The sequence below is a fragment of the Triturus cristatus genome, chromosome 7 (genome assembly GCF_964204655.1).
Source record: "Triturus cristatus chromosome 7, aTriCri1.1, whole genome shotgun sequence".
Taxonomy (NCBI): Eukaryota; Metazoa; Chordata; class Amphibia; order Caudata; family Salamandridae; genus Triturus; species Triturus cristatus.
The window spans coordinates 1,793,219,405-1,793,231,855 of record NC_140590.1 but is presented as its reverse complement, the minus strand read 5'-3'; positions in this window follow the sequence as shown (position 1 = coordinate 1,793,231,855).

The window sequence follows — 12,451 nt, the reverse complement described above, 5'->3', positions numbered from 1 at the left end:
TTTATTTTTTTTTGCATATTTATATAGCGCGAACTCGACCCGAAGGTATTGGAGCGCTTTTCATGAGCAACGGGGAGATTAAATGATTTGCCCAGAATCACAGGATGTGGACGCGACCCCGAGGCTCGAACCCTGGTTTACAGCACCAAAGTCGGCAGTCTAGCCGACGGTCCACATCCTCTCCCCTAATGCATAGAAGACCCTTTGAAGCTTTACGACCCTGTACGGGTCTCCTTGAAGCTAGAGGAGTTTGGGTGAAACCACGGGACCCTCCCTGGACTAGAAGGGCTTCCAGAACCTAAACATGTTTCCTTGCACATATAAGAGTTTCAGTGACCGGACAGTAGCCCTTCTGGACATCACGGGAATGAGCCTATTTTTTATTTTTATTTATATATATTTTAGTTTACACTTCACGCTGACACACATGAATCTAGAACAACTGCAACCCCCACCCCGTAAAATCGTTAACTTTAAATGTAGGAGAAATGTTTCAAGATGTGAATGAATATGTAAGCGCTTTGTAAATTCAAGTACAATACTAAAATGACCGGGCACGTTGGAGGCAGCCGTGAATAATGGTATGCTGGGATTAATATATTACAGAAGTCCTGGACCCTGGTGTTCTTCCTACTCTGACATCATGACACTTTGAACTATCACTAAGCGAGTGGGTGGAAGATGACAGTCCGGGCATCCCATTGGTCAATGGCCTCGTCCAATGACTTTGTGGAGGCTAGTCCGTTGTAGCTCTCTCATTGGATTGGATGGGGAGGAGCCCGATCTTCATAACATGTTATGGATTTCAGTGGTATGGATGACGCGTACACATTCCACACTGACGTAAACAGCTTCTATAATGTACCGAAGAGCAGGGGCTATCAATCCCCAGGCACTGCAGTGTCATGCAGCACAGAATGTTTCAGCACGGCCACGTAACATATGGTGTCTTAAGATATGAAGGATTTATTTGCGACCCGAAGTCGAACTCCATCAAATAATTCACCACATGACGCTACCATCAATGAAATGAAACATATTAAGAACAATACACTATTCAAATGAACATAATAATAAAGAAGATACTGTGGAAGCTTTGGCTGAAACAGCTTACACACAGCCGCCCCCGAGCACTTCACAGGTCTTTAAAAGACCATTCGCTTGTTAATGGGGCTTTGTTGGTTGTTCACCCCTTCTAGAGCCCCTGTATCGCCACTCCGACAATTGCTGGAAGAATTAGCACATTACACAATACTGCCCTGTCAGCTGAAACCCAGAGGCATCGGGTTTTTGCTTGCAGGAATCGGGAGGCGGGAGACTAGCGCGGCAACATTTACTCGTATTTTACCATTTATAAATATAAATACAGACAAAGGAAATATCGATTTCCGTCTGTATTTATATGTATAAATCCGTAAATACGGAAAACCGGGAGCCCTATTTATAATGTGTGGAATATGTTATTTCATTACATTATGGAAAATAGTAAATTTTTATGTTTAAATGTTATTTTAAATGTTATTTTCGGTACAGTTTATATGTATTTTATCGATGTTTGTGTTGACAATATTATTTATATCAATTTTTTTGTTATCATATTTTATTTTAATGTTGTCAATATGTTTGTCTTCTTTATTTTTGTTGTCCATATCTTTGTCATCAAAATGTTTTTAACAATATTTTTTCATCGATGTTTGGGGTATTTCTGTTTTGTGTATTGGGTGTCGATATTATTGTATACGATATTTTTTACTTGATATTTTTGTAGTTCGATGTAATAGGAGTTGATGTTGTATCAGTGATCCAACTAATATGTATCCTGTAAAAGTTACAGAGCAAGTAGATGGAGAGAAACAAACGGAAAAACACATTGAGGTCACAAAAGCACAAACTCTAGTTGGAGGTAGTGAATTTGATAATGAATTTCTAAATGAATGATTGCTAAACCGTCCATCACTTTATAATGAAAAACAGCCCCAGATTTTAAACAAATCTTACATTGGGAACATTTCTAACGCACCTGATATGCCTATAGATCCAGTTCCCCACACTCCTTTCACTCCAATGGGAGAAAATAAGGGAATTCCAACCACTGTTCTTAAGACTGTTCAAAATGCACCAGATGTTTCAACTGTTCCAGTGACTGTAGGTCCTGCAGTTCCTTTATATCAGCCTGGGACCAGAAAGAGCCATGTATATACTTTTGCTGCCTCTACTGGGACAAATGGTTCAACTTCTACTCCTGCAGACTTAAGATTGAGGCACATATGTCTTTGGTCTCAACTCCAGCCAATGTTTCTAATGGAACGAGCACTGGTTCAGTTGCGTTTTTGACACCACTTAACTCCTCAAATGGAAAGTCAGGGCAAACCCAACCATTCTCCATGTCTGGGAAGCATGTAGTAGCACTGCCATCAGTGACAGAGAGTCACACAGGAAACACTCTTTCCTTCGGAACACCAGATTCTGACGTGTCTCTTTTGCATTCACCACCTACTGAAAAGAGTGTCATTATGGAGACTTACTTCTGAATACACCATAATAATAAATCAGATCCTACTTCAAGAATTTGATGACAGGCTCAAGGGCATAGACACTCATGTAAGTCATAAAAGTGCTGGAATTTTAATGGAACAAACTTCCCAGGATTAGATAAAAGTAGGCTCCTTGTTCCTTGATGTAGCAAAACTAAAAGTTGGGCTGGATTACAGACTTTTGTTATCTACTGAAGATGAAGTGTATACACTGATGGAAGACCTGTGTTCCTAAATAGTTTGCTACCCCCTAAGGCAGGATACTATCATGGTCCTTTACATATCAGGAGAGATGCTATGATGTGTCTCATTCGTCAAACATAGTTTAAGCAAAAGTTTAGGGCAGTTGTGGAACAGATCAATGGGACATTGAAATCCAGGTTGGCAAAAGTGTGTGCTTCAACTGCTCTGAAATGACCTGATGCATTGCCCCTTGTGTTGATGAGTTTGAAGAGTACCCCAGACAGGGACTATCACCACATGAAGTATTTATGTAGAGGGCCATCAGACAGCCTGCAATCTCAGCAAATGCATTAGTGAATACTACAGATGACTTGGTGCTTGAGTACTGTAGATGACTGGCTGACGTGGTGCATTCTGTGTCTCAGCAGGTTGGAGAGGCTGTGACTTCGCCTCAAAAGGAGCAGTGCCATGACCTCAGTCTCGGAGACTGGATCTTGTTGATGAAACATGCACAAAAGTCATGTTTGGAATCTCGTTGGCGTGGGCTGTTCTAGGTAATTCTGATAACCACTACTGCTGTTAAATGTGGTGGTCTTCAGAATTGGGTACATACTGCTCATACTTGCAGAGTCCCATTTCCTCTTGAAGATACAAAGCCTGTCTCATATGTGCCCGCAGTTGGAGAGACACAACCGATTGAGGTCAGTCAAGCTGTTGGGGACACACAAGCTTGTGGGTTTCCACACACTTCGGTTGAAGGGGGTCTGAGAGTGCTGGCTCAAGTTGGTACCAAAGGATCACAAGTAGAAGGGGTGACTAGGCATGATTTACACCCTATCAAAGGGTCTAGTGCACCTATATTGCAACTAGTACCCAGAGACTATTGGCCCAGAAGACAAGAAAGTTTGAGACGCATTCTGACAAAGGGAGAGTACCATGGACAATCACAGAGATCTCAAGCGAGTCTGAACACTGCAACAGTGATGGTGAAGGACTGTACATGAGAAGGTGCAAAAGAGCCAGAACACAAAGTCAAAGGTATGCAGCACCTGAATGGACTTACCTGCCAGTTAATGATTGGGAGAAAGCACATCACAACTTTGCTACAAAAATTTGAGTTGGTGGGAATCACATAGAGAAGATGTTGTGTTCCAGTTGAACTTTGAGATTGATTTCCAAGTAAAAAGACTGAGTCAATTTTTACTGAAAATATCCAACAACAAGCAAGCTCCATGCATTTGTAAAGTATTTCATTTACAAGGCTATTAAGGAAACATGTAATCAAACAAAAGGATCCACTGTTAACGGGGGTTCTCTTGATAGAGTGTCTTACTGTGTCAAGAAAGTGTGTTTCCTATCTTGGGTTGGATGCACACAGTGTTTGCCTAAATACCCCTTACACACCAAAAGGGCACTTGGTGTCATGCTTCATCATAGGGGTCTTCCCCCCCCCCCCCGCCCGCTGCCGGACAGGCATGCTATTACCTGCGCGGGAGCACTGATCTTACAGTTTTAAAAAAAACAAGCCTCCGATTTGGAAGATATGTTACTAAAATGTAACTATCCAGAACTAATCATAAGGAGAGGGTTAAAACGGGCAAGGAACAGCAACAGAGATCAGTCTGGGAACAAAGAAGTTTCACAAACTGCAATAGCAGAAACGTGATATATATTATCACATGTCCATGCAAACTAGAATACATTGGCATGACGTCTAGACCAGTAAGGATCCGTATCGGCGAACACAAGAGTAATGTTCGCTGCAAAAACAAGCACCACCAAGATTGTGAGCCACTACCTGACTTTGGCCCACCACGTGGATGATTTGAAGTGGACCATAATTGAGCAACTCCACAACGAAAATGACCTGCTGGAAAAAGAACAACGGGGGGTGTTCTGTTTGGGGACCCACTTTTCTGGTCCTAACGACAACATACCTTGGGCCCAAATGTCTTAAAGTCCTGAAAAATCATCCTCCTAAGTCTCATTCCTGGAATAACCCCACTATACAGACGACCCTACCATAATAGCATACTGACCCTTGGAGACCCTACCTATCATAATGGCAGTGCATGCTGTAATGATTGGTCTCCTAGTCTGTGGCTTTTAGAACGAAACCCCATCGAGTTCTGAGATACACCACCAATTTCTAAGACTTAATGGAGTCAGCACCCGGGAATACTACCCCATCATGAGCCTTCATGTTCCAATATAACATCCCCAGCTTTGGCAATATAACCTTTTGGTATCAGGACCTACTGTGCATACCGCCCTATGGGACATATGCTCACCACTACCCTACTCTATACGAGCTAGCCTCAGCGAGTGTATATCGCACATAGTCTGTCTTTATTTGTCTGTTCTCGTGCTACTATCAAGAAAATACAACCATAACTTTATAGTGTATATTACTTTCTTTATTTATTAATTTTTTCCCCCGCATGACTTTCAAGAAACTAATTGCCTTACTATGTCACTATTTGAGTTCATTTAAAAAAAAAAAACACTTCAGGTTAAAAACAAGTTATCGTTTTAGCATTCGGCACCCGAAACACAGAGGGCCGTTTCACTTTCTTTTCAGACCGCCTCCAAACCAGGGCTTACAGCTACTTCCTGAGAGTTAAATGTAGCGCTGTAGTACACGGCTGCTACCCGGCTACCGGAAGCGATCAGTTATTCACTTCCGTGTGACCACGGACAGCTCCACAGGTGTATTCACTTGTTTCCTAAATTGCCAATTACCGGCCACATAAATAGAGCCTTTGCCGCAGACTCATTTACACAACAGAGCTGCGGGATGGCATTACGTAGTGCGAGGAAGTGTTTACAACTACGTAAGTACGACATAGCCATTTAGAGAACCGGGGTTTTTCATAGCCATCTACGGATCTCCCTGTAAAACCGCAAACAATGGACAACAAACCCCTTTTTCCCTTTCTTTATTTAACAGATTATAGTGGCAACACCCTTCCCACCCTTTTCAGAGGCTCATGGAGTACTGTCTCCTACACATTTTAGTATGTACCTACAAATGTGTGTTTGTATCATTTACTTACTCAGTTCAGTTCATTTACTTACTCATTTCCCTTGCAATTACCCTAGTCACGAGCATAGTGTGTGTGATTTTTGTTTTATGTGTGTGTGTGTCGTTCGTCCTTTTTATCTCCACAGGTCACGGCACTTATGTTTAAACATAAAACTAAGGCTAATTACACTATAGTTACATTGTGGCATTTTGCGTTTACAGGTTACACATGTTTGCGCAATGGGAGGCGCAATTATATGAATAATTGTACTTTCTCTTTCAGACTAACATTTTAGGAATACCAATGGGTTTTGTATGAAGTGCATGATATTCTGCATTTTTCACTTCTCTATATAGCACATAATCAAATTTGATAGCAACATAGTGAGTACTGAAGGGATCAGTTTCAGTCCTGATGAAGAAGCCTTGATGCTTCGATACACATGTTGACTTACTAGGAGAATCTGCACATTAAACGCAGAAAATCTCCAAACCACCATTTTTTAACCGGTCCAGCCTAGATGAGCTATTAAAGTTTCTTAAGTCCATGAGGCCAGTTCCTTTTTAAATTCACTTTTTGCATTCACTCTAGACCCTTCCTCTCACTACCCCTACACAACACATAGTACTGTAAGATCAGTGCTCCTGCGTAGTCGCAGGTCGTAGCACGCCCCGTCCCTCAGTGAGGCGGGAAGACCCCTATGATGAAACATGACACCAAGGGCCCTTTTGGTGTGTGAGGGGTATTTAAGCAAACACTGTGTGCATCCAACCCAAGATAGGACTCACACTTTCTTGACACAGTAAGACACTTTGGGCCATATGTAGGTAGAATTGAATTTGCGAATCGGAAATTGCGATTTTTCGCGAATCGCATTTTCCGAATCGCAAATAGCCATGTAGGTAGATTTTAGCGATTAATTAGCGATTAGCAAAAATTCGCAGAATTATTTAGCGATTACCCTAATAGCGATTCCTTAATTGCGAAAACGCTATTAAGGAATCGCAAATCTGGGAATCTGCAATTCAGGTGCAGAATGATGACATCACAACCAGGAAGTGTGACTGCCCATGCTGCACCTGATTGCCAGCAGCTGTGTGTGAGCCATTAGCTGTTTGAGAGCCTGTGTGGAGAGGAGAACAGTGCAGCTCTGCATTTGAAAATCAGCAAAATGGATTCCCAGGGGACTGAAAAGCAGCATGAGGAACCAGCAAGGAAGAGGAAACAGAAATTCAGTGAGAGGGAGCTGGAGATCCTCACACAGGAGGTGGCCAGCAACCATGATCTCCTATTTGGGAAAAGTTCCCTGAGAGTACCTGAGGCCAGAAAGCGCAAGATTTGGAGTGACATCCAAGAGAAAGTCAATGCCATTGGTGTCACACACCGCAGTGTGGAGGACCTACGTAAAAGATGGTATGACATGCGGCAGAGGTCAAAGGAGAGGGTGGCAACAAGACTGGCAGAGGCAAAAAAAAACGGTGGGGGCCCTTCCACTGCAACCGAACCGACGCCCCTGGAGGAGCTGGTGGAGGGCACACTGCAGCGTGAGAGCGTGAGTGGAGTGGCTGACCTGGACAGCTCAGAACACACAGACACCAGGCAAGGTAAGGTGCATGGCAAAACCCCCTGCTACATCCCCAAACCACCCACATCCCCCAAAAGGCAACCTGACTGCAACTCCAGTAAATGTCACACAGCACACACAGAAATGCATTATGGGAAACGTAGTCACATGCACTGATAACTGTGCCAGTGAGACACAGACAGGTGTAATAGGAAGGACTCCATCATGCAGAGATAGAAAAAGACCGATAGTACCCATGAGATTTTATTGCTTGAAACTAATGCATGACAAATACCACACAGGACACAGTACTAATGTGTGTCATTTAATCCACAGCACCACCACCAACACAGGATAGTGAGGTTCCGTGTGAGACCGGACGGCACTTTCGAGTGGTGACGAATATGGATGAGTTTGGTATCTACGAACCGCAAATGACGAGTATAGTGGGTGTACGCAGTTTCGCTATGCCACCACGTATGGTTCGTCTTATTTTCGGGTTTGTTCATCCGAACCCTCGGGTTCCATTTTAGATACAGCATCCATTTTGTTTCTTGCCCTCAGGTAGCCAGCAAACGGACTTTGTCCGCCTCATGACCCAGGGACTCCCAAGCTTACACGAGGGACACGTGTTTCTTTGAGGTGACTTTTACGATGAGGGAAATGACACGACTAAGGCAGATGGCCCCGCTTGAGGCTCATCTTGCCGCGCCGGTCTATTGTTTCAGCCATGCATACATTAGACACGAGGTCTTTGACCCCTCTATCAAGTTTCCTTTATTGCTCCTAATATTCTTTCCTAACCTGTTGTGCGTCCTTGTTCTTTCCTTGCATCTGTTTTTCGTCCTTCCTCTTAATGTGTTTACGGTTAGGATGAAATGTGTTTATTGCAGAGGAGATATGTTTTTACAGTTGGGAACCGGCAAGACTGTTGTAATTGTGTTCCGGCCTCCTGAAACATGAACGCGACCCTTTTGAAGTTTATTGTGGGAACTGAGTTGTAACCTTTGTTCACCATACTGTGCTATGGTAAAAACTTGTATAAAAGGACCGATCCACTTCTACAAATTTGAAGCAGTCTCCGAGAACCTACACGTTGTGTACTTCTTGTGACCTCTGTATCCCTGCAGTAAATAAACGCTGATCTCTGACGTCGCTGGAAGTGTCCCGTTTCTCTGTGTTTAGTACGTCAGAACAGGTAACCCACGAAGGTTTCAGGTGTTGTTCCCTGGCACCGCTGGGTCTTAAGAATAACCCAGTCCTTCAGTTGGCGCCCAACGTGGGGCGACATCAACGGTACCGGTCCAAAGCCCGACGATCGTGAGGAACTTCGTGTGAAATCTCCGAGGGAAGGTGCACCCCGCTTCTTCGATCCAGTTGTCGAAATAAGTGGCCCGACGTCTTTTCCCGCGAAGATCCCCGCCTCCTGACGGCTGCGACGGACCGATGCCCTGACTGTCGACCTGTTTTGGCGCCTGGCGTAGTCCTTTGTACGGCGAGACGATCTATGGGCCTTCCTGGTGACGCCATTGTTCTCTCAGTTAAGTATTTGTGGGTCGCTCCCAGTGTTGCTTTGTTGTTTGCATGGTTCCATAGCATTCGTGGTTCTTAGTTGTTGGGTTTTATTTGACGATTGCAATTGCCAAAAACCGAGGGTCTTGCATTTTTGCGAGGACATCGTAATCCGATAGCCCTTGAAGTTTGTATACTCGGCTAGTGTGCACGATGCCTGGCCGTAGTACTTTGTTTGGGTTTTTCAAATGTTGCAGCATGGATTCCCGGCTGGAGGATCCATGTCCGATACCTCCGGTTGGAACTCCAATTTACGAGCTCTATAGTCGTCATGGCGTGGGTCCTATCGTATATAATGAATATTGGGTCCGCTACACTAAAAATGATGGCGTCCTTAGTTGGCCATCTCATGGTAGTTTCGAAACTGCCATTTAGATAATTTGGAAGCTAAATTGTTTAAAAAGAAAGCTAGGCCGGCCATGTTTGATTCCTTCCGGTTATGGCGGAAAGAGGCCAAGCAGAGAGAAATCAAACAGAGTAAGAAAAATAAAAGAGAAGGTGTTATTACGGTGATGCGAAATGCAGAACAGTATCAGTTAGACAAAGATGAGAAGGAGCAGGAAGTTAGTGCTCGGCTTCGTCATATGGCGGTGGATAAATGTTATCCGGTGCTACCTTCTAATATCGATAAGACGGGAGAAGAAGCGATGGAGGATTCGCTCTTGTCTTATCTGTTGAAATCACCACCTCCCTATGCTCCCGATGTTATGGGTCCCGTGCATCCACCCCTTCCTCAACCTGCTGTTTTGGCGGCTGCTGGTCAGCCCGCCGTTCCTCCCGCTCTCCCAAATCCCCTTGTGCCACAGATCGTACATCCTCTTGTTCCGGTTCCTCTCCCTACTGCGCCTCTCCAAGTCCCTCCTCAGCCTGTCGTTCCCGCTACTCCTGCTGCCGCGTCTACTTCTACTGTTTCCACCCCTACTGTTGCTGCGCCTGCATCTTCTTCCTCTTCTCCTTCTGTTCGTAGTCGTCTCCTGACTGCTGTTGCGACTCTTTATTCTCCACTTTTTGGGCCAATACTCAGCTCGACTCTTTCGGATGTTGCTCAAAGGCGCAGCCAGCTTCCTGATGGTAGGGAACGTGAATCGTTGGTGAAAATGGCACGTAGATGGATTCGTAATCCTGTTAGGTACACCTCACGTATAGTGTTTGAAATGTTTTCTCAGTTTAATGTGCCTACGCAACGATTTGTGTTTGAGGAATTGTGTAAATCGTTGAAGGAGGAGTGGGATGATGATGTGGCTGATAATGTACCGTCTGAGGTTTCTGAGCTCCAGCATCGGTTCGCCACGGGTGTAATTGTAGGTGACAAAGTTCGAGAAGCTCTAGAACGCTTGTTATCTTTTCGATGTACAGTGCAACCTCGTGCGTTGTTTAAGGAAGAGACTGCAGAATGGATGGCACAACCTGGTCAATATCCTATGCGGGAAGTTCCCCCAGTGTGGATGCCAGGTGATCCTAATGCTAACCCTGCTGTCCCAGGCCGTTTCCAGAGAGTGTAGATACACCTCCCTTGGAAACGATCGGAAGTTTTACAAGTGAAGCAATCCTTGCCTGATCCCCGTAAAAATCCTGCAGGTTCATTATGAACCTTGCTGATATCGACATGTTGTTTGGCAATGTGGTGCCTCAGCCGATTTGGGCGAAAATTCGTCACGAGAATCACGTAGCCGAGTTAGGCGGTGACTGGGCTGCCCTTACGGTGGCGGACGCCCAGCAGGTCGGTGGGGCTAAGCCTGAACAGCTTATTGTGGCTTTGCCTCAGAGGATAATTACTCTCATGAAAACGCTTATGCCAGCGATGCGCGTCAATTGGGACAAATTATCAGCGTGCAAGCAAAAGAGGGATGAAAGCGTTTCTGATTTCTTTACGAGATTTGAGGAAGCGTTTGTTGATCATAGTGGTCAGGACATGGGTTCCGAGGGTGGTCAGCGGCTGTTCGTCGATAAGTTTGTATCAAACTTGTTGCCCGACCTTAGCAACAAGTTGAAGAATTCTGAGAGTTCGTGGGCTGTTTCTACCACTGCTCAAATATTGGCTACGGCCCAATATTACGAAAATAGAGAAAAGGAGGAAAGTGAGCGTGCAGATAAGAAAACAAAGGATCTTAAAACCAAGGTCTTGTTGCAGCAAGCCTATCCTCCACGTTCGAATTTCAGTGATACACAGCAGCTAAATCGATCACAATCCCAGTTCTCCAGATCGCAGACGCGAAATGCCTCTCCCGCACCTCGCTTTGTGTTGGGATATAATCAATGCGCATATTGTCGTGGGGAGGGCCATCTGAAGTTTGATTGTCCGGTTCTCCGTGATAGGAACAATGGTGTGTCGGCTCGAGGAGGACGTAGTGGCCCTCAACAGGCTTCCCGTGGTAGAGGTCGTGGAGTTACCCAGAATCAGGCCGAACGCTTTGCCACGTCTTCGGACTCGCAAAATTGTTTCGATCGGCGCGAACCATCGTCCGGTCGGTCTGCACAGTATCATGTGGATGACTGTTACGTTGAGTGTGATGTTGATACGGACGGTATCTACTAGGACAGCCATAGACAAAGGAAGGGAGAAGTATCAGTTCCGGTTGATCAGAGAGGGCCTTATGTTGCAGTAGCCACTTTGGGCGTCGTTGAGCCTTTTCTGTTGGACACTGGTGCAGCAAAAAGTTCCATCATGCATTCAAAACTCCCTGGCGCGCCTTTGTCTGGCTTAACGAATGTTTCCATTGGATTTTCTGGCGCCCCCGTTAGCAATCCAGTTTCTAGCCCCTTGCCCCTTACCATTGGGTCTCATGAGCTAGAAGCTCCTTTGATTTTGACTACTGGTTGTGGTGAGAATCTTTTGGGTTTGGATTTGTTGAAAAGGTTACATGCGACTTTGTACTGTTCTCCTACGGGCGTGGAGCTTACATTGGGTAAGAGCGTGATTTCCCCTATGTATTTATTGATCGATAAGCTCCCACCGGAATTGAGTTTTCTTCCGGTCTCCTTGTGGGCGACAGGTCCCAATGATGTGCGCCTGCTGGATATACCACCTTATGTTGTTCAATTGAATGTTGGTGCGCGCTTGCCGCGCATACCACAGTATCGTATTTCCCTCGATGGTGAACGGGCACTATTAGCGATCATTTACGATCTGATCGGTAAAGATGTTATTGAGGAGACACGGGGTAATGTGTGCAATAGTCCCGTGTTGCCTATTCTGAAACGAACGGATCCCTCCAAGCCTCCCGTGTACCGTCTAGTTATCGACTTACGGGAAGTGAATAAAATTGTTGTTCCACAGTTTCCTGTGGTGCCAGACATTACAGCTTTACTGACTTTGATTCCAGCCACTGCATCATGGTTCTCGGTAATCGATCTGAAGAATGCGTTCTTTAGCATTCCGATTGCTGAGGAAAGCAGAGACTTGTTCGGTTTCTCATTAGGTGGTCGCAGCTTCAGGTTCAAACGCGCACCCCAGGGCTACTGTGAGAGTCCGTCGATCTACAGCCAAGCTCTTAAGAGTCAACTTGATGCGTTTGTGTTACCGGCTGGTGCGGCCTTGATTCAGTACGTTGATGATCTGTTGGTAGCTGCTG